Below are 22,003 nucleotides of genomic sequence, written 5' to 3' on the forward strand. Positions count from 1 at the left end.
GCATCACTGGTATTGTTCTTCTTTCAGGACCTCTGGCTCCGAGCCACCAATGACCTTCTCACGTTGCCCTTCGTTGAACTTCTGCAGAACCGCTCCCTTCACACTCAGGGTGGTCTCTGCCACATCAGCCTCTCCTTGCTGTGTTTCCTCTTCCATGCAGTCTGGGCATCTTAGGTCACCACTCCACGGTCCCCCCTCCACCATCCAAGGAGCCCTTCCCTTTGCATCAGAAATGCCATGCCCGTGGTGGCCATGCACAGAGGGGCAGCACAGCAAAGTGACCGCGGGCCCAGGCCCAGGTCAAGGCTGTCTAGCTATGAATCGTGGCTCTGCCTCTTCTCAGCTGGGTAGCCTTGGGCGAGTGGCTTAACCTCTCTGTGTGCTAGACAACGTAGAGCTGCACTAACTGGATAGCCACTCACCACATCTAGCCAGTGAGTACCTGAAATATGGCCAATTCTGAACTGAGGTGTGCTGTGAGTGTGAAATATACACAAGAATCAAAAAGGGAGCAGCGGGCTTCCCTGGTGGCGCAGTGGTTGGGAGTCCGCCTGCCGATGCAGGGGACGCGGGTTCGTGCCCCGGTCCGGGAAGATCCCACATGCCGCGGAGCGGCTGGGCCCGTGAGCCATGGCCGCTGAGCCTGCGCGTCCAGAGCCTGTGCTCCGCAAGGGGAGAGGCCACGACAGTGAGAGGCCCACGTACCACAAAAAAAAAAAAAAAAAAAAAAGGGAGCAGCACAGAGGAATGTGAAGTATCTCAGCAATAATCTTTTTGTGTTACTTGTTGAAATGATAATATTTTGGATCTATTGGATTGGCTAAAATAAATTATTAGAATTAGTTTCTGCTCATTTCTTTTTGCGTTTTCATAGTGGTCATTAGAAAATGTAACGTTACCTCTGTGGCTTTCTGTGGGACAGTGGTAGAGAAAATCGGGACAGGCAGGACAGCTTTTGCCTCATTTTGCTAACATTTCCCATCATTCAGGAGTTGAGAAGTCCACCGACAAAGCAGTAACGAGCTTTATGGCAGTGTCTCGTCAATTGCTAAACAAACAATAGACAACACGTGCCTTACCTGAGCCAGAGGAGACAGACTCCATAGGAGGTCGAGCAGGAAAACGCCTGGACTTTGCCCCTGAGGGGGCGGGAGAGTAAAGTCGGTCGCCATCGGGGACAGGCGCCTGGTTGCTGCCCACCTGCTGCGGGCGACACGGAGCAGATCACAGTGGAACCGCGTTCCTCCTCTGAGCCCCCGTGTGGTCCTTTTTCTGACCCCAAATGCGTGGGGTTCTTCACACCACGCCCAGCTCTCCAACACCCACTGGGTGTCCTGCAACTCAATTCAGTTCTGACACTGTCACCCGGGGTGAACGCAGACCCCACAAGACTGTCCTCACTTCAGGCTCAAACCACAAATGAGGGGCCCAGGCCACCACCCCCTTTTGTCCGGCCGACTACAAGCCTGGGGCCTCCTGTGACCCACCCCCCTCGGGTTTGATGATTCACTAGAGTGACTCCCAGAACCTGGAAAAGCATGTTACTTACATATATTGGTTTGTTACAAAGGGTACAATTCAGGAACAACCCAATGGAAGAGAGGCACAGGGCAACAGGTGGGGAGGGATGCAGAGCCCCCGCGCCTTCTGGGGGGCGCATGCCCCTCAGGACCTCAGTGTGCTCCCCAACCTGAAGCTCCCTGAACCCCACTGTTCAGGGGTTTTGTGGGCCACTTGTTGTATAGGCATGACTGCCGACATCACTGGCCATTGGTGATTAGAAATCTGCAGCCCCTCTCCCCTCCCCAAAGGCCAGAGCTAGGGCTACAAGTGCCAACCCTCTAACCACCCGCTGGCTCCTCTGGCTGCCCGTCTCCGTCCTCCCACAGCTGCCCAGGGGCCACCAAGAGGCACCTCATTAACGTAAGCTCAGGTCGTGACTAACACACTCTCATCACTCCGGAAATTCCAGGGCTGCTGGGAGGTCTGTGCCTGGAAGCAGGGGCGAAGACCAAATACAGGTTCCTCTGCGCAGCCCCACGGAGGCAACACCTCCCTGAACCGGTGGCTTCCAAACCCGTTGGACCACGGCCCGGACACAAGTCTCCCATCCTAACCAAGAACACAAACACGACGCACACAGATGCGCGTGTGTGGATGTTACCGTGAACAAAAGGTTCACACAGACTCCAGGAAATGACACTCACCCTGACTCTGTGCCGGGTACTCTGGTGGTTCCGGTTCAGTTCAGTTCATTCCTGTTTCCTTCTGTGTTTCCTTCTGTTTTGTTTCGTTTGCTTGTTTTTCATACCGCCTCCAACTCATGACATGGATTTCTCGTCGCACTAGTGTGTCTCAGGCCACAGTGTGAAAGACACTCAGTAGCCAAGCCTCTTTGCGTCTCCTCTCTGAGATGTTATAAAAAGGAGGGAGGCCTGAAAACTCTCTGCGGAGCAGAGTTGCCTCCTGGACCAGCCAGTAGAGACACAAGCTTGCAGAGGAAGAGACAGAGCGCAGGGATCCTCAATCGTCCGGATGGAAAGAACGAACAGCAGAGGAAAGACCACGTCCTCTCAGACGGGTCTCCCTTCCAATAAGTGCCCAACGCAGGGTTTTCAGGCAGTGGCTTGTTTCGAGGACCCAGAGCGGTGCCCCAGGACCCTCGTATCCCCATACCTGGCCCCCCACCTCTGGTCATACCTCTGCCTTGAACCCTCTGACTTTCTCAAGAAGGCCGGCTTCCCGGAGTCTAGATGGCCTCACCACCAGACACCCAGAGCTGGCACGTGGACCACTACAGAGATGTCCATCCAGAGATGGGGAGGTGGAAACAGGGTCCCACCCCAGCCCTGGAAAGGGATTCTGGCCAGAAGCAGCAAGTATGCTCCAGGGAGGGTGGCAAGGTCTTAGAGCTGTCCTCCCAGCCCTGTGAGTCTGCGACAGATGTTCTCCGTTATCCCAGAGAAGCACGTGGCTTTTACGCTCTTTCTTGCTCCCTGGGCTAGGTTGTTGTGGCTCCGTCTCACTCCTCCTAATGGACCGTGTCTGACATCTGTGCAGTTCCTCCGTTGTGGGTATATGGAGTGTGGAGAGCTTCAAGAAGGTCAGGGACCAGCTATCCCACATGGGACAAAGAGAAACATTTATTTATATGCAATTTTGTAATATGCTCTTAAAATTTACCATTTTAAGAAGCATTTTCTTTTTGCTTCTTAAAGCATTTTGAAGCATTTTCCCCACGTTGTCTTCAAAAACACCCCACAAAATATTTTCATCTCCATTTATCCCTTTTCATGCTTTTAAAAAATATATGTATACTCCACATATGTCTTCAAAATGTACAGATTTAGAAGATGCGATTTTCAGTGTTCCAGATTTTTTGAATTCTTGTCCGCAGTAACGACAGGCCAAAGTAAAGAGAACACAGGCCTCACTTCTGTTTTCCCACAATTGCTTTCAAGCTAGGCTTTCTCTCTACAGTGGCAGCATCTCCTATGCGTTCTTTGCGGTAATTTACATGCATTGGTATATCCTGGGAAACACGCCTAGAATCTTTTCCTGTTTCTAAAAAGTTGAAAGTCTACTAACTAAACACAGACTGCTTTAGAAGACAGCAAAGCCTCTTTTCAAATCAAGTAATTGTGGGGTTAAGTTTCTCCCTCGGACCAATGGGACACGGTCTGTCACGGCACCGAACCGAGGCACTGCCTTCCAAACCTGCAAATGGAGGTTCTGCAACCTGCCTCCCTCCTCACTGTGAGTCCTTCTGGACTCAACTGGTTTCATTTCAGTTTGGGGGTGGGAAGCAGGAGGAGGGAGAAAACTTTTTGAAAATTGTAAAACTGCCCCCTCTACCCCGCCCAGCTCACCCAACCACACCTCCTTTGCTTTTTCCAACGGCCCATTAGAACCCCGGCCAAGACCTGGTCCCAGTCTACCTGCCAAGGACAGAGCCCTTCCCTGCTCAGAAACTGCATCCCTCATTTCCCCCTGTTGGTGACATAATAACCTGCCAACTTCTCATTTATAACCTCCCTCCTTCTCTTCACCACTCCAGCCACCTTTAATGCCTCTAAATGCCTAGATGCCGGCTTTAGCCCGGCCTCTCCAACTCAAGGCTGCCTGCGAGAAAGGGGAAATAAGGACGCTAAGGTCCTCTGAGCCACATCCGGCTCCTGTCACACCAGCATGCCACTCACACTGGACCTCTGGGTGGCCTTGAACGAGTGTGTTCAACAGGGCAGTCGGCGGGCTGCTTCGGGGCTGTTACCTGGTGAGCTAAGGGGACATGGGTCATTTCCTTCTGTGTTTCCATGGGTGCCCAGGAACTGAGACCCGGGACTGCCTTGGAAAAAGCCAGTGCAAAGCAGTGTCCTCCCCAGAAAGGATGTTCTGATCTGACGGGACTGCCAGATGGAGACTGTCCCGTCTCCTGTCACCAGAGGACCGGGCTGTGGGGTCAGGGCTGGGGCATTGAGCTGAGAAGGGGATGAGCTGAGGCAGGCTCTTCGCAGGCAGTGGCAGGGGCCCCGAACCTCCACCTGTGCACGCAGGACCCTGTCTGCTCGGAAGCAGGCGGACGTGGAGGGGCTGTCCTGGCAGGGTTACCAGGAATTCCTCCCTGGGGAACAGGGACCCCAGGAGCCTGCGCTTTCCTCCTGATGTTGGCGGCCCTTTGCCATCTCCTGCAAGTCTCCACCACACCTGCGTCCCAGGGCTCCACCAGTCCGCGACCTCCAGGTTTCAGAAATGCAAATATTTAACCAGTAGATTAGGGCATTGGTTTGGTTTGACACGTTAGTTTAGTTTTGTCTTTTTAAAGAAGTTAGGGTTTTCAAGACAGCACATTGCTAACCCTATCACCCACCTAAAGTCACGGATAAAATCTGATGCTGTAGGGGATGAGGTGACAGAGTTCAAGGTAAACACTTTGATCTTCCAAACCCACTTCCACGTTTACACAGTCATTCCCTCCCTGGTGGATAAGATGGGTCATTCTGAGATGTGCTGCTGGGTAGAGATGCAAATCTCCTCCACCTCCGCCTTCACACCGAAACACCAAGACTCATCTCAATTTCTATGGTAAGTAGGTATTGAAAAAAGAAAACGGAAGTGAGATCAAACTCTAAAAATGTTCTTCAGGACCAAAATGTGTGTTTGTAGGCTGTGTTTTTCCTTCTCGTTATATGTGATTTCACATCACAAGAATTTCTGCTGCAAGTCAGACCCAGTTCTGCCTTTGAAAGCAGCATCGACATAACAGTTTGTGGGAAGAAGGTCTCTCACCTATGCGGCCAGATGGTGGTTCTTAGACTTTGGGGACCGTGAGTCCCGAGAGCTCCTCAAAACTGCAAAGTCCAGCCCGACCCCTACCCAAGAGGTTCAGCTCAGTCGACCTCCAGGTGACTCTACTGCAAGTGAGTGGGGCCGGTCTTTGAGAAACACGGGCAAATACAAGCAAAAAATCTCTGCCTTGACTCCGTGTTGACCTTGGGGAGGACAAGAAAGGTCTGGGGGTGAAGAAGTAAAAGCGGGGAGTATAGACATCTCTGTAGGAAGTTGGGGAAGAGAAGAAATTGGACACTAGCCCGTGGCGGATGTGGGAGAGAAGGAAGACGTGTACCATTTCATCATTATTATTTTAATGAATGGAAAGATTTAAGTGCATTTATGTGCTGAGAAGAACTGGCCAATAGTGAGGGAGAAGTTGATGATAACCCGAGAACGGGAGTGACCGATGGAGCAGGACCCCAGATGAGGGAAGAAGGATTAAACCCAGCGCACCCCACTGGACCACCAACCAGCCTCGCAGAGGAGGAAGGGAATTTACCCTTTGAGTCAGAGGCAATCTGAATAATAACTCGTTCAGATAACAGAAAAGGGAAGGACAGTGTCAGCTAAAGTTTCTATAACAGTGTTGCCTGGTGCTTTGGCTTTACTTGAAGTTTTGAAACAGGAAAATAGGATTTAGAGAGAAAATGGACACCAAGGAAAGCTCTCGTCAGAGCCCAGATGGTACTAGGCTTCCAGGAAGCAGTGGCCTCTAGATGCTCAGGAACAATGGCTCTGTCTTCTCACCAAAAGGGGACAATAGGAATCCCAACCACCCCTCCTGGCTACTGTCTGACCTTCTTATTAAAAACAGCCTGTAATGTCAGATTATCATGTACGTGCGGCCCATGACCCCATGATTCTCAGCGGATAACATCTCACAAAGCACTAGGTAGTGTTACAGGGATTTAATGCAGTGTTTTTGATGTTTATTTTGCATTATGTAATGTTACAGGTATATGTTATTGTATAAGTTTACATTCTTATTCCATAAATTCAGAAAATACAGACAAGCAGAGAGAGGGAAATAAGTCCCACTGCAGAAAGACGACCACTCTCAAGACTTGGTGCTGTGTTAACGAACCTCCAAGATGAACCCGCGATAATCCTTGTCTCCCAGTATCTGCACCCCTGTGTAACCCCTCCCACACGGCCTCAGGGCCGCCCTGTGTGCCCAAGAGAATACAGTGAAGTGACAGTGTAGGGCTTCTGAGGCCAGGCCGTGAAAGACATTGCCGCTTCCACCTATAACCCGGATTTCTCAACAGTGGCACCATGAACCCTTTGGACCACATAATTCTTTATTGTGGGGAGATGTTCTGTGCATTATAAGATGTTTGGTAGCATCCCTAGCCTCTACCCATTAGATTCCAGTAGCACCTCCTACTCGGTTGTAAAAATCAGAAATGTCTCCAGACATTGCTGAATGTCCCTGGGGTGAGGGGGCAAAACGGCCCCCAGTTGAGGGCCATTGACCTAGACTCTTGCCCTGCCAGCTCTGGGGGAAACGGGTCACCAGGTGTTGTGAGAGCAGCCCTGCAGAGAGGAGCACATGGGGAAGAGCTGAGGCCCCCTGGCCAACAGCCGGCACCATCTTGCCATCCACTGGGGGGAGCCACCTGGAGAGTGGTTGACTCAAGCCACCGGATGACTGTGGGCCTGGCCAAAAACTGATGGCAAACCTCATGGGAGCCAGAGGTCTGTAGAAGAATTAATAATGCACGTGCGGTTCTCAGTCCCTGGCTCAGCCTCGGGTCACCGAGTGAACTCAGGAGTAATGACGCCCCATGAATTATGCTAATTCAGACTGATTGTACCTGGGTCTAACCTACCTCCACGGCTTATGGAGGACGTGAATATCCCTCACCGTTAAACAGACCAGATCTATGTGTCGTTCCTAAACAGGTGAATGCACTGCTCCCGCAGGTAGGAGATCAAATGTGTGAGTCCCTGGACAGCGAATCTGAGGTCCCTGCCCTTACCAGTCCCGTTGCTCTGGTTTGAAGATCTGTTTGCCCTGAGATTGTGGCAAGGTAGCTTGGGGGTTTTGTTTTTGTTGTGTGTTTTACGTACTATTATCATTTGACAACGAATTAAACCCCCCATGTTTCCCTCTTTTAGCTACAATGGGCTTGAAAGCGTTATTCAGCTTTAGTTTTTAATACAGTCAACGGAAATGTATCAATATTATTCCACCTTTTTCTATTGTCAACAGATATATATCATTCCATTTTTTACTACAGGCAATGAACATGTATATTATTCCATTAGCAAAAGTGTCTGCTGATTTTAGAGTAACTAAATCCAGTTATCCAGTTCTAGAAATATCAATGTCCTAACAATGATTTTCCTAGAAATTTATTAGGGGAGAGAAAACTGAAAACTAGGGAGCAAAGAACTGTAGATTCTTATTCCTTGGTTTGGTTCTAGAGATCTACCAGCCAACAGATCATGGAGTATTTATTTGAGGGAACAGAACGAAAAGGAAAGAAAGACGAATAAGAAAACCGCTTAGGCCCTAGAATGAGCCAGGCACCATTTCTGCATATTATCTTGAACTCTTTCTCTGATGTATAAATATTTAACATAATTATAATCAAAGTGTACATAAACTTTATGTATTATTTTTTCCATAAGCTATTACATGGTTCTATGTTTCAAAATAGACCGTATACCTATAACTTTAATGGCAGCGTAATATTCCATGATCTTGAAGTACTGCCGTTTACTAAGCTATTTCCATATCGTTGGACATCTGGTTCGCATGAATCACTCTTGTAACAAGATATGACTTCCAAGAAGATCTAGAATATTGTCAACAGATGGCTCATGAAAGTGATTTTGATATTCCAGTGCCTCTGTTGATGATTCTGCAGTAAATAAAATGTAACTAAAGATTGCTCACAAGTTGGTTGGAAACGTGGGTATTACATAAACAAACAGAAGGTAAGGTGAACTAAAGGGACATGCGAACTTCAATAAAATGACACAAATTAGATGTAGGTGAGAAGGAAAAGGCCAAATACACATAGAAACAAAATGGAGCCAGATACATAAATAAAGATGTTTTAGTCACATTACTCCTCCACATGTTAGAGTTTTCATGGTCCAGGAGTTTCTCTACCTGAATCCATGATTCTATTTAATCTTGAAATACTGAGGGTGTTCTCCAGGTTTTATGTCCCTGTACAGCCTTTCTCAGTTTCTAAGATTATTTTAAATCCATATTCCTAGATTAAAGCAACAGTTTTAAAGTGAAAGGCAGGAACGGAAAGTGGTGGAGTAAGGCATTTCCCTAGTTAGAGGAAAAGAAAATAGGGAATCTTGCGAGTGACTTTGACTTGTGGGTTGTGGAGGTTTAGGAAGGTACCCTGAAGAGGAGTAGAGGAAAAAGGAAAGAGTTATTTCTGTAGTGTTTTGTTTTTTGTTTTTTTTTTTCCGGTACATGGGCCTCTCACTGTTGTGGCCTCTCCCGTCGCAGAGCACAGGCTCCGGACGCGCAGGCTCAGCGGCCATGGCTCACGGGCCCAGCCGCTCCGCGGCACGTGGGATCTTCCCGGACCAGGGCACGAACCCGTGTCCCCTGCATCGGCAGGCGGACCCTCCACCACTGCACCACCAGGGAAGCCCTGTAGTGTGTATTTTTAATAAGAGAGAGTGAAAGAGCTATACAGTGCTCTTGTATCAGACACTCTTATGTCTTCAGACTACATCTTAGGACTTTAGGGGCTGAAGTTGTCCTTTTAAAAGGACCGGATTCTCCCAGTTGAGCAATGGGGCAAATTCCAACTCCCTGGAACGTTCTAGCAGTTGGAGTAACAAACCGGAAAATCCTTCACATTGATTTGGCTTCGAGAGGAACCAATGTTTCTCTGTTCCTCTTCCCTCCCTCACGGGTCCAGCTGTGACTTTGCACCAACCTTGGAAACTCAACCAAACTCTCATACAACGAGAGGATCTGTCTGCTAGAAAATGGTCTCCGCAGATCACTTCCTTACTCTGAGGCTCACAGTGGTGGCTCGTGCAACGGCACAAAACCCAAGGCCTAGTTCTGAGCAGGGCGATACCCTGGCATCCTCGGGCCTTGTCAGTGTCCCTTCGGGGGGGTGTCTATAGTAGAAAACGCACACTTACTCCTCAGGTTTTATCCGCTCTGTTTAACTGGGAGTTATCTTCAACCCCTGTGTTAAGGGAGATCAAACTCTGTCACACAAATGAATACACCTAATTACACACCAGTATCTACACAGTCACGTATCAGTAATTATTTGAGTAGGAGATCAATAGACTATTAGATTATAAAGGTTTCTAAGAGAAAATCGATTACATTTTCTCTTTATTAACATAGACACCATGGTACTGTCATGATGACGAGTGAAAATTTGAGCTAATTTCTGTGATTCGCTTATGTGTTCTACAGATATTTATTGTGTTTTAGGCATGGAGGGGAAACAACAGGAAATAAGAGGACAAGGGCCTTGATCTCGTGTGGAGCAGACATTCTGTTCAGGAAAATGGGTAATAAACAAATGGGAGATATATTATCAAGATAATTACATATTTTTGCATTAAAACACCTTTTAATAGAGATTTAACATGATTTCGTCTGGTCTTTTCAAAAACCCTGGCAGGTGGATAGAGAAGGCATTACCATATCCAGTTTTAGTATTATTTTGAAGTAGTTTCCAATGCACAGAAAAGCAAGAATAGTACGAAGAATTACCTTCACCTAGATTTCCAAATTTTTAATATGGTTATCAATTATGTAATTAGTTGTTAATAATCATTAATGTTACTGCATTGTTTCATCACCTTCTCTCTCTGATAGATGGATAGATAGATAGATAGATAGATAGATAGATGATAGATAGGGAGGTAATAGATGGATAGATAGATGATGGGTGGATAGATGGATGGATGGAGAGATAGATGGATGGATAGACGATAGATAGATGATAGGGAGATGATTGATGGATAGATAGATGATGGATGGATAGATGATGGATGGATAGATGATAGATAGATAGATGATAGGGAGATGATTGATGGATAGATAGATGATGGATGGATAGATGATAGATAGATAGATGATAGGGAGATGATTGATGGATAGATAGATGATGGATAGATAGATAATGGATGGATAGATGATAGATGGATAGATGATAGATGGATAGATGATAGGGAGATGATTGATAGATAGATAGATGATGGATGGACAGATGATAGACAGATAGATAGAAAGATAGATAGATGATATGTAGATTGATAGTCTTCCTGACCTCATGTCCCATCACCCCTAAATATTCTCCCTGCTACCTCCTAGCAACAAGGGCCCTCCCCTCCACTGCCACACATGAGTCTCCAAGGCAGGAAGTCCACACAGCACAGCCATCCCACCTGCAGGCCTTGCCCACATCTCACCGGCTGGCTCAGCAGGCTCTCTTTCCCTTCCCCACAGAGGCTCCTACATGGAGCACACACTGCAGTGGGTCTTCGGCCCCACTAGGCTCTTTCCATCTGGACCAGTTCCCAGCCTTCCCACCTCTAGGATCCTTGACTGTCGTCAAGGGCACAGGCCCCTCCACCAGCAGGAACACCACTGCAGGGATGCTGTGTTCATGGTGCCCTCCTGTCCCAGCTGTGGTGCTGTGACCTTGATCACTGAGTTAGGCTGTGTCTGCCCCTTCCCTCCTTGCATCTGATTAATCATTTTGTGGGGAGATGGTCCAATATTCTTACAATATCCTGTTTCTCATCACACCTCCACCCCCCAGTGACATACACGTGTCAACCATTACTCTTATTGTTGCCTAGTAGTACTTATTTATTTCCATTGTTCCTTCTACATCTATTGGTTGGCATTCTGCTATAAGAACAGCTTTCCCGGGCTTCCCTGGTGGCGCAGTGGTTGGGAGTCCGTCTGCCGGTGCGGGGGACACAGGTTCGTGCCCCGGTCTGGGAGAATCCCACATGCCGCAGAGTGGCTGTACCCGTGAACCACGGCCGCTGAGCCTGTGCGTCCGGAGCCTGTGCTCCGCAATGGGAGAAGCCACAACAATGAGAGGCCCGCATATCGCCACAAAAAAAAAAAAAAAAAAAAAAGAACAGCTTTCCCTTCTCTTCATGTGTTTATTTATTTACTTCTTATTTTTATCAGTATGGACTCACGACTCACAGATTCCTATCTCATACAGTGGGGTGTAATCCGATTATTTCTTTTGATGCTTAAACTATTCTAAAAATCAGCCAGTGGGAGCCCCTTCAAGCTGGTTCTTGTGTCCTTTTGACACGTTCCCATCGTTCTTGCGTGCTTCCTTACTTTTTGGCATGAAAAGATGTTTCAGGCTTATCCTGTGGTTTTCCTACCCCAGCCCTGGAAGCAGCCCTAGCTCCCACTAAGATCTGAGTGCCAGTGTGCCTGTTTCTACTGGGGTGTCATTGCTTCTAGGCCCTTCCAGCTGACAGAGGTTGGAAATATGTGTAGGTATATGTACGTGTGTACATACACACGTGTGTGAAAACAGATATATGCACACATACACATATACATATATATACCACGTTCACACACACAGACATCTGTAAAAATTTCCATGTCTAATTCTGTGCGCGTGCACACACACACACACACACACACACACTCTGCATGAGTTCATACCGATATTTCTAGTTTCAGTCCAACCCCTCAAGGTTCTTTCCAGCTTTCCTTCTCCCCGGTTGGTAAACCCTGCTCAGCTGTACATGATGGAGAACCCTGGGGGGCGGGAGGGGCACTTAGTTTGGCCGGGGAAGGGCTCTCTGAGGATAAGCCTGGATGACAAGAGAGGGTGGGAAAGGGTTCCAGCGGAGGGATGCGAGAGCCACGCCGCAGGAGCCGGCTCAGATCGCCCGGGACCCCACGCGGAGAGGCGGGCGGTTGCCAGCGACACACACAGGTAAGGGGTGCGTGGGTTACGCTGGGGAGGTGGGAAGGCCTTGGAGGATTTTAAGTAGGGGTGTGACATGGTCTGATTTGATGTCCAAGACAGAGCTCGGGCTCCCATGGGGGCAGACCGTGGGAGGACCAGAGTGGAAGCAGACGGGGGGGGGGGGGGGGGCACCGCGTGCGGGCCCGGTGGTCCTGGAGCAGCTGCCGCGCACCTTGATTTCAAGGCTGCCTTCCAGCTCCAGAGACCAGGATGCCTGGTTAAACCTACACTCGTTTGTTCATTCACTCACTCAGCTTCTGCCCCACACGAGAGGCCACTGGGACTCAATGGCCTTGACTTCGCAGGGGTTGCAGGTCCAGCATCCTCCTGCCGGCTCCTGGTCCAGTACGCGCTTGCTTCGTCAGGAACAACTTGGAGCTGGCGCGAAGTCCACGGGATAGAAGTGCTGATGCGAGGACCTCGGCTCCCCGGGTGCATCGCCTTCCCCGCAGCCTGGACGAGACCCGCTGATGCGCCACTCTGATTATACCACTGTGTGGATGCAGAGATGAGGAACCAGGTGACTTGCCTGTGGCCACAGACGGCGTCCACGTCCTCTTGCTACTGTTTCCACCTTCCCTTTCAATGCTTCCGAGCTCCAGGCACGCACAGCTCAGCTCTCTCCTCATCCTGGGCACGGCCACACGAGAAGAGCGCTATCCCCAAGGTCAGATCCACACTTGGAAGAGTGGATGTAAAGTATTGAAGTGTGTTTATTAAGACCCATGCCTTTGTCTCGTCTGAGAGGCTGATGTGTTTGTAGGACACGAGCTTGGCTGGGCTCTTCCTCTGGGTTCTTTCAGCTCCACATTTACTTAATCAAAATAAAGCAAGGTCGTCTGCGCCTGTCTCCCACGCAATGCTTCCCTCTCGCTGGGTGGGCACCTTTGGCCGTGGGATTACGGGGAGAGGCCGTACCCGGCGAGTGTACCGCAGCAGAGGCCCGGTGAGGCGACCACAAGGTCACATTCATCTTCTGCTGCTGCTGCAAGAGCACTGCAGACCCAGCCACTCACAGCACAAACACGGTAACCCACAGGTCCTGTGGTCAGGAGTCCACACGCAAGGTAGCGGGGCCCCTGCAGGGTCTCCTCTGGCTGGAAGAGAGGGTCCCCTTCCAAGCGCTCAACTTGAGTGCCAAGTTGGTGGCACTCAGGTCCCTGTGACTGTATGGGTGTGGCTCTAGAGCTCCTACAGGGCCCCCCTTCCCTGCCGCTCAGCAGACAGGAGAGCCGCTGCTTCACATCTCTCTTCTCAGGAAGTCCTCTGTTAAAGGGTTAGGTCAGGCCCACCCAGGAAGATCTTCCTTTTAATGACCTCAAAGTCAACTGATTAGGGACCTGAATTACATCCATAAAACCCCTTTATCTTTACCGTATAAGCAACTTAAAGACAGGAGTGAAATTCCATTGTATTCACAAGTCTGTCTGCCAGGCCAGAACTGTGCGTGGGGCAGGAGAAGGAATCCTAATTCCTTGAGTTAGACTTACGCCCTAGCTTTTTTTTTTTTTTTTTTATGTCATCTAGCGGTTTTATTTTTTTATTTCTTTTTAATTTTTATTTATTTAGTTTTTTGGCCGGGCCACGCGGCATGCAGGGTCTTAGTTCCCTGACCAAGGACTGAACCTGTGCCCACTGCAGTGGAAGCGTGGAGTCTTAACCACTGGACCGCCAGGGAAGTCCCCCCACTAGCTTCTTTTTAAATGTATTTTTTAATTACGGTAAAACACACAGAACATAAAATGTATCATTTTAAACCATTTATAAGTGTGCCGTGAGTTCAGTGCCATTAGGGACCTCCACGTTGTTGGGCTCCCATCACCACCCTCCATCCCCAGAACTCTTTCCATCCTTCAAAACAGAAACTGTGCAGATCAGACAGTAACTCCCCAGCCCCCTCCCCCCAGCCCCTGGCTTCCCCACCCCCTCTCCCCACGCACCTGTGTTCTCAGACACAGCTGAGGCAGCGGCAGGAGCTGGGTACACCGACACGTTTTCCCATCTCCCTTCCAAGGGCGCCATCTTATCAGAGCCTAGTTTGTTGTGCAACTCAAAGCTGGATGCGCGGCTGGCTTGTTCTTTATTGGACTTGTAGCTCACCCCCTGGGCTGGGACTGTGAACCCCATTGTTCCTTTGTGGGCAGAATACAGAGGAAGAGACGTGTCAGGGCATGGAAGCAGGACACGCTGCCCCATCCCACATTTCCCACAGCCCCAGACGCAGCGTGCATTAGCCACAAACCTGCCCACGTGGTCAGCAGGACGGGACAGTTTCTTCGATTTGGGAAAGGAACTGAGTCCAGACCGAATGAGGAAACTCATGCCTCTTTTGTGTCTCAGCTTCCCAACTGATGAATGGGGTCTGCAAAGTCTACATATTTTTTAAGCACATGCCCCTTGTGTAGACAGAAGGAACATACTAGAAGAATCTGGAATGGTTTTAGTGCTACGAGAATCCCGGTCGCAAACTGAGCAATAAAAATGATTTTTCAGTTTATTGGAAGCTTCCCTCCTCATGTATACATCATTATTTAACAGGGTAATGAACGTGACTTTGATTCTGTTTCTTTTTTTTTTTAATTTTATCTGATTCTGTTTCTAATTGAAGCTGTGGGCAAAACCTGCTTTTTCCACCCCGAGGGTCTTGGGCCCAGCTGGTCCAAAGCGTAAGGGAATGTTGTCGCCTTCGTTGGGGTCTGGATGTCGTATTTTGTGCACTGCAGATTTCCTTAGCTTTCTTCGTGAGGCATAATTATTTCCAGACAAGATGCTGGTTCAGATGATGGCCACGTCCCTGATGTGGCTTTTCCATTTTGCAAGCAGTGAACACAGAGCTTTCCTCTCTCTGAGCCTTCTGTGCATCTGGTGATGTGGCAAAGAAAGAAGTCGTAATTTTCAGCTATGATAAAGCGTTTCCAGGACAAAGCCACTTCTTGTTCAAATTCCAAACCCACATGCATAGAAACTATAATTTTCTGTGTGGATGGCAACTCTCTTCTGCAAACAGAGTAAGAGTCATTGTGCCAAAGGCTTCTGCTTTCGAAATATCCCTGCGTCCACAAGCCCATCGTGCATGTGGTGAGCCCGGCCGGGGGGTGCAGGACACGGCAACAAGGCAGAATATGGGCTGCCCATCTGGACACACTGCAGGGCTGCGGCACCAGCTCTGTTCCCCACTGTCTGCAGAGCTGAGGGGAGGGGTCCAGGGGGCTGCCTGTACCCTGGGGGACCCCGGGGAAGCCGCTGTCTCTGCTGGGGACCACAGAGGTGCATGGAGCACTGAGGAACTTGCGTGTGCTTGGGCTTTCCTTGGGGGTTTGGTTTTAAATAGAAATACAAATTCAAGAGACTTCTTGCTTTAAAAGCAAGAATAGAGGTTATTTATATTGCCACGTCAGTATTTTTAATGTACTTTAAGGTAAAAGAAAATTCCATAAACATGGAGAATTACAGCTACCAGACCCTAAAGAATCGTGTGCAGCTGTTTCCACGTCTTCCAGAGTGAAAGGAATTCCAGTGTCATGATGTCACTGCGTTGTGGCCAGATCTTTCTGAGGACGCGGCCATTCAGATGGACACACATCCTGGTCAGACCATTTCCTCTGTGTCCCAAAGGCAAGTAGGAGGACGAGCCACGGCAGCTTCAGCAAAAGCTGTGCCCGACCCAGGAATGGGAGTACGTGCACACTCACACACAGACACACACGCACACACACACACACAGCACACAGATATGCACACTCACACACAGACACACATGCACACACACACAGATATGCACACTCACACACAGACACACATGCACACACACAACACACACAGATATGCACACTCACACACAGATATTCACACACACGGGCACACACATACGCACAGACACACACTCACACACATAGGCACACACACTCATACACACAGACACACACACACACGCATAACCCAGACACAGACACGCACACTCACACACACACATGTACACACACAGACACACACTCACACACATAGGTGCATGCACACACTCAGAGACACACACACATGCACACACAGGTACACGCACAGACGCACACACATAACCCACACACCGACACGCATACACACATGTACACGCTCACACACACATGTACACGCAGACACACACACGCATACTCACACGCACACACATGACCGCTTCTGCAGCACCGTCCGGCCCAGCCTGCCTCACTGAGGGCGCTGAGCCCCACCTTCGTCCCTCGCAGCCCCTCGTGTGCTCAGCGCCTGACCTCTCACTCTCCCACCGTTGCCTCTGGTCACTGTTTTCTTCCCGGTTCCCTGGCTGCACCCTCACTCCTCCCTCCCCCCGGGGGTCCCAGGACCTTGGCTCAGAGACGCGCACGCAGCCACTCTGCTGGCTCCTGTGTCCCCCCGTCATCTCAGGAACCTGCGGCCCCGGCCCCGGCTCTCTGCAGCCCCAGCCCAGGCAGTACATACCTCACAGACCTTCCCCACGTCCCACTCCTCTGCCTGCCTCAAGGTCACTCAGGGTCACTCAGATTTGCTTTCTCCTTCCTCATTGTCACTGTCTGCCACACACGCCCTGGTCTCCCCATTGGCCTGACTCCAAACTGTGGTCACAGTCACACCAAGCCTTGGAGAGAGAGAGAGCCCCGTCCAGCATCATCTAAATGCCTGTACATTATGGCTGCAGCAAACGTGCAAAAGATGAAAAGAAGCTAGAATTCAGCCAGAAGTAACATTGTGAAGTCCATTCACGTGGGGTAGAGAAATGGCAGGAAGGAGATGACATACAACTGAATGTAGGGGACAAGGGGGCAAACCAAGCTGTTCGCAAGACATGGACATGGCAAGTACAGAACCAGACACAGTAAGTACAGAACCAGACACAGCAAGTACAGAACCAGACACAATAAGTACAGAACCAGACACAGTAAGTACGGAACCAGCACAGCAAGTACAGAACCAGACACAGTAAGTATAGAACCAGACACAATAAGTACAGAACCAGACACAGTAAGTACAGAACCAGACACAGTAAGTACGGAACCAGCACAGTGAATACAGAATCAGACACAGTAAGTACGGAACCAGCACAGCGAGTACAGAATCAGACACAGCAAGTACGGAACCAGCCCAACAAGTACGGAACCAGCACAGCAAGTACAGAACCAGACACAGTAAGTACGGAACCAGCACAGCGAGTACAGAATCGGACACAGCGAGTACGGAACCAGCACAGTGAGTACAGAACCAGACACAGCAAGTATGGAACCAGGTGCAGCTTGGCCGTCAAGACGAGTCTCCCTAGACGTCCTACCTCTGGCCCACACTTCCTAACTAATTCTCCTGCACATCCTGTGACCTCAGCCAGTGGTAAGGGGTCTCCAGAATTCACTTGGGAATTCAACCCCAAGTTCATTTGGAATGACATCATCATTTCCTTAGTGAGCACGTGACATTTCGTCTTGAAAAGATACAGAATTAGGTGTAAAAATGATGAAGATAAATCAAACCTATCTTTGAAATACTGGGGTTAAGAAAAAGCCTGTGAATATTTGGTTTTTTTCCGACTTGTTATGTTTCAGAGAATTCTGTGCTGGAGTGCCAGGTCAATCCTGAAATTCTAATTTAAAGCGTGCAGTTAAATAGTTGTCTCAGATTCTCATTTTACGTGCACATTTTAAGAAAATGTAAAATTCCTCATGTGTTCAGATTCTGTTTGTTATTTTTCCAGGGATAATTACTTAAGTGCTTGGCACGATTTGCTTGTTAATCAGATAATTAAGGAAATCAAATTATTATATTTGCAAATGCTGTTTAAATGTTTTTGGTTTTCTTAATAGGACCAAAGATTAATCAGAGGCCCTCTGTTAAAAATTATTACATATTACTAGATTCACTGTTGAAAATAAGATTTGCAGGTTGAATGGCACATGCAAATGTCATGAAGGGACACTGCCATTGTGTTAATAAGACACTTAAAATATTCGCCAGTTTTTATTGTAAGTGTATTTCTTTTTTTATAAAGCCTCTTGTGATTTCTTTTTTAAATTAATTAATTAATTAATTATGGCTGTGTTGGGTCTTCGTTTCTGTGCGAGGGCTTTTCTCTAGTTGCAGCAAGCAGGGGCCACTCTTCATCACGGTGTGCGGGCCTCTCACTATTGCGGCCTCTGTTGTTGTGGAGCACAGGCTCCAGACGCACAGGCTCAGTAATTGTGGCTCACGGGCCCAGTTGCTCCGCGGCATGTGGGATCCTCCCAGACCAGGGCTCGAACCCGTGTCCCCTGCATTGGCAGGCAGATTCTCAACCACTGCGCCACCAGGGAAGCCCGTAAGTGTATTTCTTAGGAGGCACTTGGGCAAGGATCACCTTTTCTTCCACTGCAAAGATCATTTCAGCCACTAATGAGCACATGTGCACAAGAGGGACACCTGAGTCTAGTTTGAGCTCAAGGGATGTCGCTGGTCACCTGGAAACTCGGGTCACTCAGCCTCTCTGAACCTCAGTCTCTTCATCTGTAAAATGGTGTAAGAGCCATTACATCGTGTGGCTGATTGTAAGGGTAGAATGAGACCAGGTGGGTGAAGAGAGCCCCTTACCAGGGACCCCCAGAGCAGGCACCCATCCTTGTCCCGTTTAGGAGGACTACAATGAAAGTGAGCCTAGCCACATTTACTTGGACCACTGCTTCCTTGGATTTCATTGGAAATTTACGTTGTAAGGGAAACTTCCAGAGTGACCCTGTTAGAACGGAAGCAATATATCACACGTCGGCTTGAAACCCTGTAAGGGCTCTATCTCCAAGCCAAGACCAGGACGGTGGCCCCCGACCCGCGCCCTCCTCAGGCCGCTTCCATCCCCCCTCTGACCTCACAGCCTGCCTGCGCTGCCCCCGGCCCTGCCCGGGTGAGCACCGTTCCCCGGCCTGGGAGTGTTTCCCGCAGGTTCCGTGTGACCCACTCCCTCCCACTTTCAGGCTTCTGTTCAAAGGTCGCCTGAGCCCCCTTAAAACTGCACCAGACCCCCTCCCCCTCCGGGTGCCCCACTGCCTTGCTTTCTTTTTCTCCAAAGCCCCCATCACCGTTTAATAAAACACCTACGCTGTGACTCATTTGTGCATCCACATTTCCCCACTAAGATGTCCACAAAAGCAGAGATTTTGTGCATCTTGTTCACGGCTGTGTCCCTGACACCTAGGAAGGTGCCTGGCTCCTGGAAACAGCAAAGGACGTGAAGCAAAAGGGGCCGGGACTGGGGCAAGGTGGATCTTAGTCCGGATTCTGAGACTCACCTATTCGGTGACGTTATACAAGTCACTTGACCTCCTGACTCTTCATTTCCTCCTGTCCGCGGTGGGACAGTAATCTATCTGCGGGACCCCTCACAGGGTGCCACAGGATTACTCGGGGTGTAAGGGCGCATGGACTGTAAGGCAGGGCAGAAACGTGACAGATTATTTTTGTTAGCTGGTGACATTTCAGAAGATTGCCCACAGGCGCACTGTTTTAAATGTTTTCGGGCTGGGAATTGTTTCCCCTTTTATGGAGATTCCTACACCAAGTAGGACACACAATGCTCGGCCCTGTCACAGGACGTGGGGAAGGATGGTCACTGCAAATTTTCTCAAAACTAGTGAAAACTGGGTTCAACCTGAAGAATCTGGACATTCGTCAAGAGGCCGGGTTAGCATCTGGGGAATTTGTCTCATTGTTCTGTGAGATGCCTGGTCAACGTTCTTGCGGGGCAGTTTGAAAGATCGTTTGAAGGGAAGAAACTTGATGAAGCTCGTTCTCTCTGACAATGGAACAATTGTAGAGGCGCACCCCTTGTGTCCACAGGGATGGTATGAAAGTTTAAGGCAAAGAAGGAGGATTTTCCTCATTGTTTATACTGGGTCGTTCAGTCTGCATTTTAAAAACTCCTCTCATGTAATTCAGAGACCAAGACTCTTTCTCTTGTAAATTGACACTTTTGCACGGAAAAAGCCCAGGCATGTTTGCAGTGACCGGGTCAGTGTGACAGGTCACCTCAGCGGCAGTACAGACTAAGGACAACGGTCCCACTAGCTAAGGCCACAGGTTCCAATACAGCAAGTTACTCAAAGCAGACACCCTGTCACCACCCAAACACCTGTGCGTGAGCTAACCCGGGCCGGTTCTGGGCCAGGCTCCTGGGGACACGAGACCACACGTGAGTGTCTGAAATCTTCTAGAGCAGGCGGGGGGTGGTGCCTGAAACCAGATACGGACACAGCAGTGTCGTCCTAATTGTCCTGCAGCGATTTCAGGACAGACTATTGGTGGATGGGAACTGAGAACGAGAGGTGAGCGCCACCTTGTGGACAGACCCGAGGATCCTCCTGGCACCCACCCTGCACCCCTTCCCAGCCCGCGTCTGCCAAACTCACCAACCTTCGCCATCATCTGATTCGAGTGCATCGGAGCGTATATTTGACAACATTCTTTCAATTTGTTCAAAAGAATAATCATTTAAAAGCAAATAACTCTAATTTCGCCTGCGAGGGCCCCCCAGGTACTGTGTGCCTACCCGCTCTCCAGGGAGGTCACACTGGGACACTCCCCCCGGTCCTGGTTCGTGCCGACCGTCCCCCACGTCAATCTCACACCATTTGGTTTCATGCAAGGAGCGCTGATTACATATAAATGCCACGTAGGCCCCCGAGATGCCCAGTGAACAGGGCTGGCCTCTGGCTCTGAGTCGGGAGAACAGATGTGTTAAGTGATAAGTGCCGGGACTGTGTACAAAGAGCAACAAGTATGAAAGGGCTGGAGAGAGCAGAGGGGAGGGCCTGGGGCCAATGTCAACGCCCCCCGGGATCCACCTCGCTCCGTGCCGCTGTCCAGACGCCCCCCGAGTTCCAGCTGGAGCTGCAGCTGTGGCCACGTCGACGAAGCTGATCCCCAGGGCCTCTGCCCTGCCTGGCTGGGCTGGCCTGGGTGTGGACACATTGCTTTTCCTCTTAGTTCATCCAAGGCAAGGTTGGAATTTTCCAGTAGAAGTGTTTACTAGGCAACTCAAGGGAAAAACAAAAACAAAAACATGAAGTACTAGCTTGCTGAGGGGAGATGCCTCATCCCGACGGGACAGACACCTAAAGTCCCGCAAAGGCGCACCTGACGAGAGCGCACGAGCCTCAGCGCACAAGCCCGTCGGCTTCTCCAGGCTGCAAGGCCAGCAAGGCAGAACGTGGCTCACGTGGCTGGGATCTGCAGCACATTCCAGAAGCTGCTTCCTAAACTCTGCTCTGGGATGGGCTCATGGCATCACGTCACCAGCCTCCACTGCAGCCCCCTCCATCCTGGCCCTGGAAAACGGAAGCCCTTTCCTCCTCCCCTCCCCCTCCCCCCTTCTTCTTTAAGACTAATGAACATTTACATAAAGTAAAAATACGAATTCACTGATCATAAGCGTTTGGGTATGGAACATGGAGGATGCATAAACAAGTGTGATTTCATAGTCATGAGAATAAATAATACAAAAATATAACGTATATTTGCTGCAAAAAATGAATTCCAATTATTCAAGTATTAAAATGTAAAAAAAGAAAAAAGACTAATGAACACTTGAGTTACCTCTGAGCTTGGCAAAGATTTATTTTGGTTACTCTGGAATAGAATCTGCCATCTAATTTACCGCATTTCTCAATTTCACCTTGAGATGAGATTAAATGCCTCCCTTTTCT

General features: G+C 49.3%; 1 long non-coding RNA gene across 1 annotated transcript; it reads right to left on the minus strand.

Annotated features, from left to right (window-relative positions):
- Positions 1-1,537: 1,537 nt before the first annotated feature.
- Positions 1,538-21,602, minus strand: LOC113631689 (uncharacterized). Its single transcript, XR_003437503.1, has 4 exons — positions 19,592-21,602; positions 18,977-19,041; positions 14,243-14,434; positions 1,538-3,115 (listed from the first exon to the last, which is right to left on the minus strand). It is a non-coding gene; the product is annotated as an uncharacterized LOC113631689 (long non-coding RNA).
- Positions 21,603-22,003: the final 401 nt, after the last annotated feature.

Source organism: Aethalodelphis obliquidens, unplaced genomic scaffold, assembly GCF_003676395.1.
Source record: "Aethalodelphis obliquidens isolate GAN/ISIS:26980383/991018 unplaced genomic scaffold, ASM367639v1 scaffold34, whole genome shotgun sequence".
NCBI lineage: Eukaryota > Metazoa > Chordata > Mammalia > Artiodactyla > Delphinidae > Aethalodelphis > Aethalodelphis obliquidens.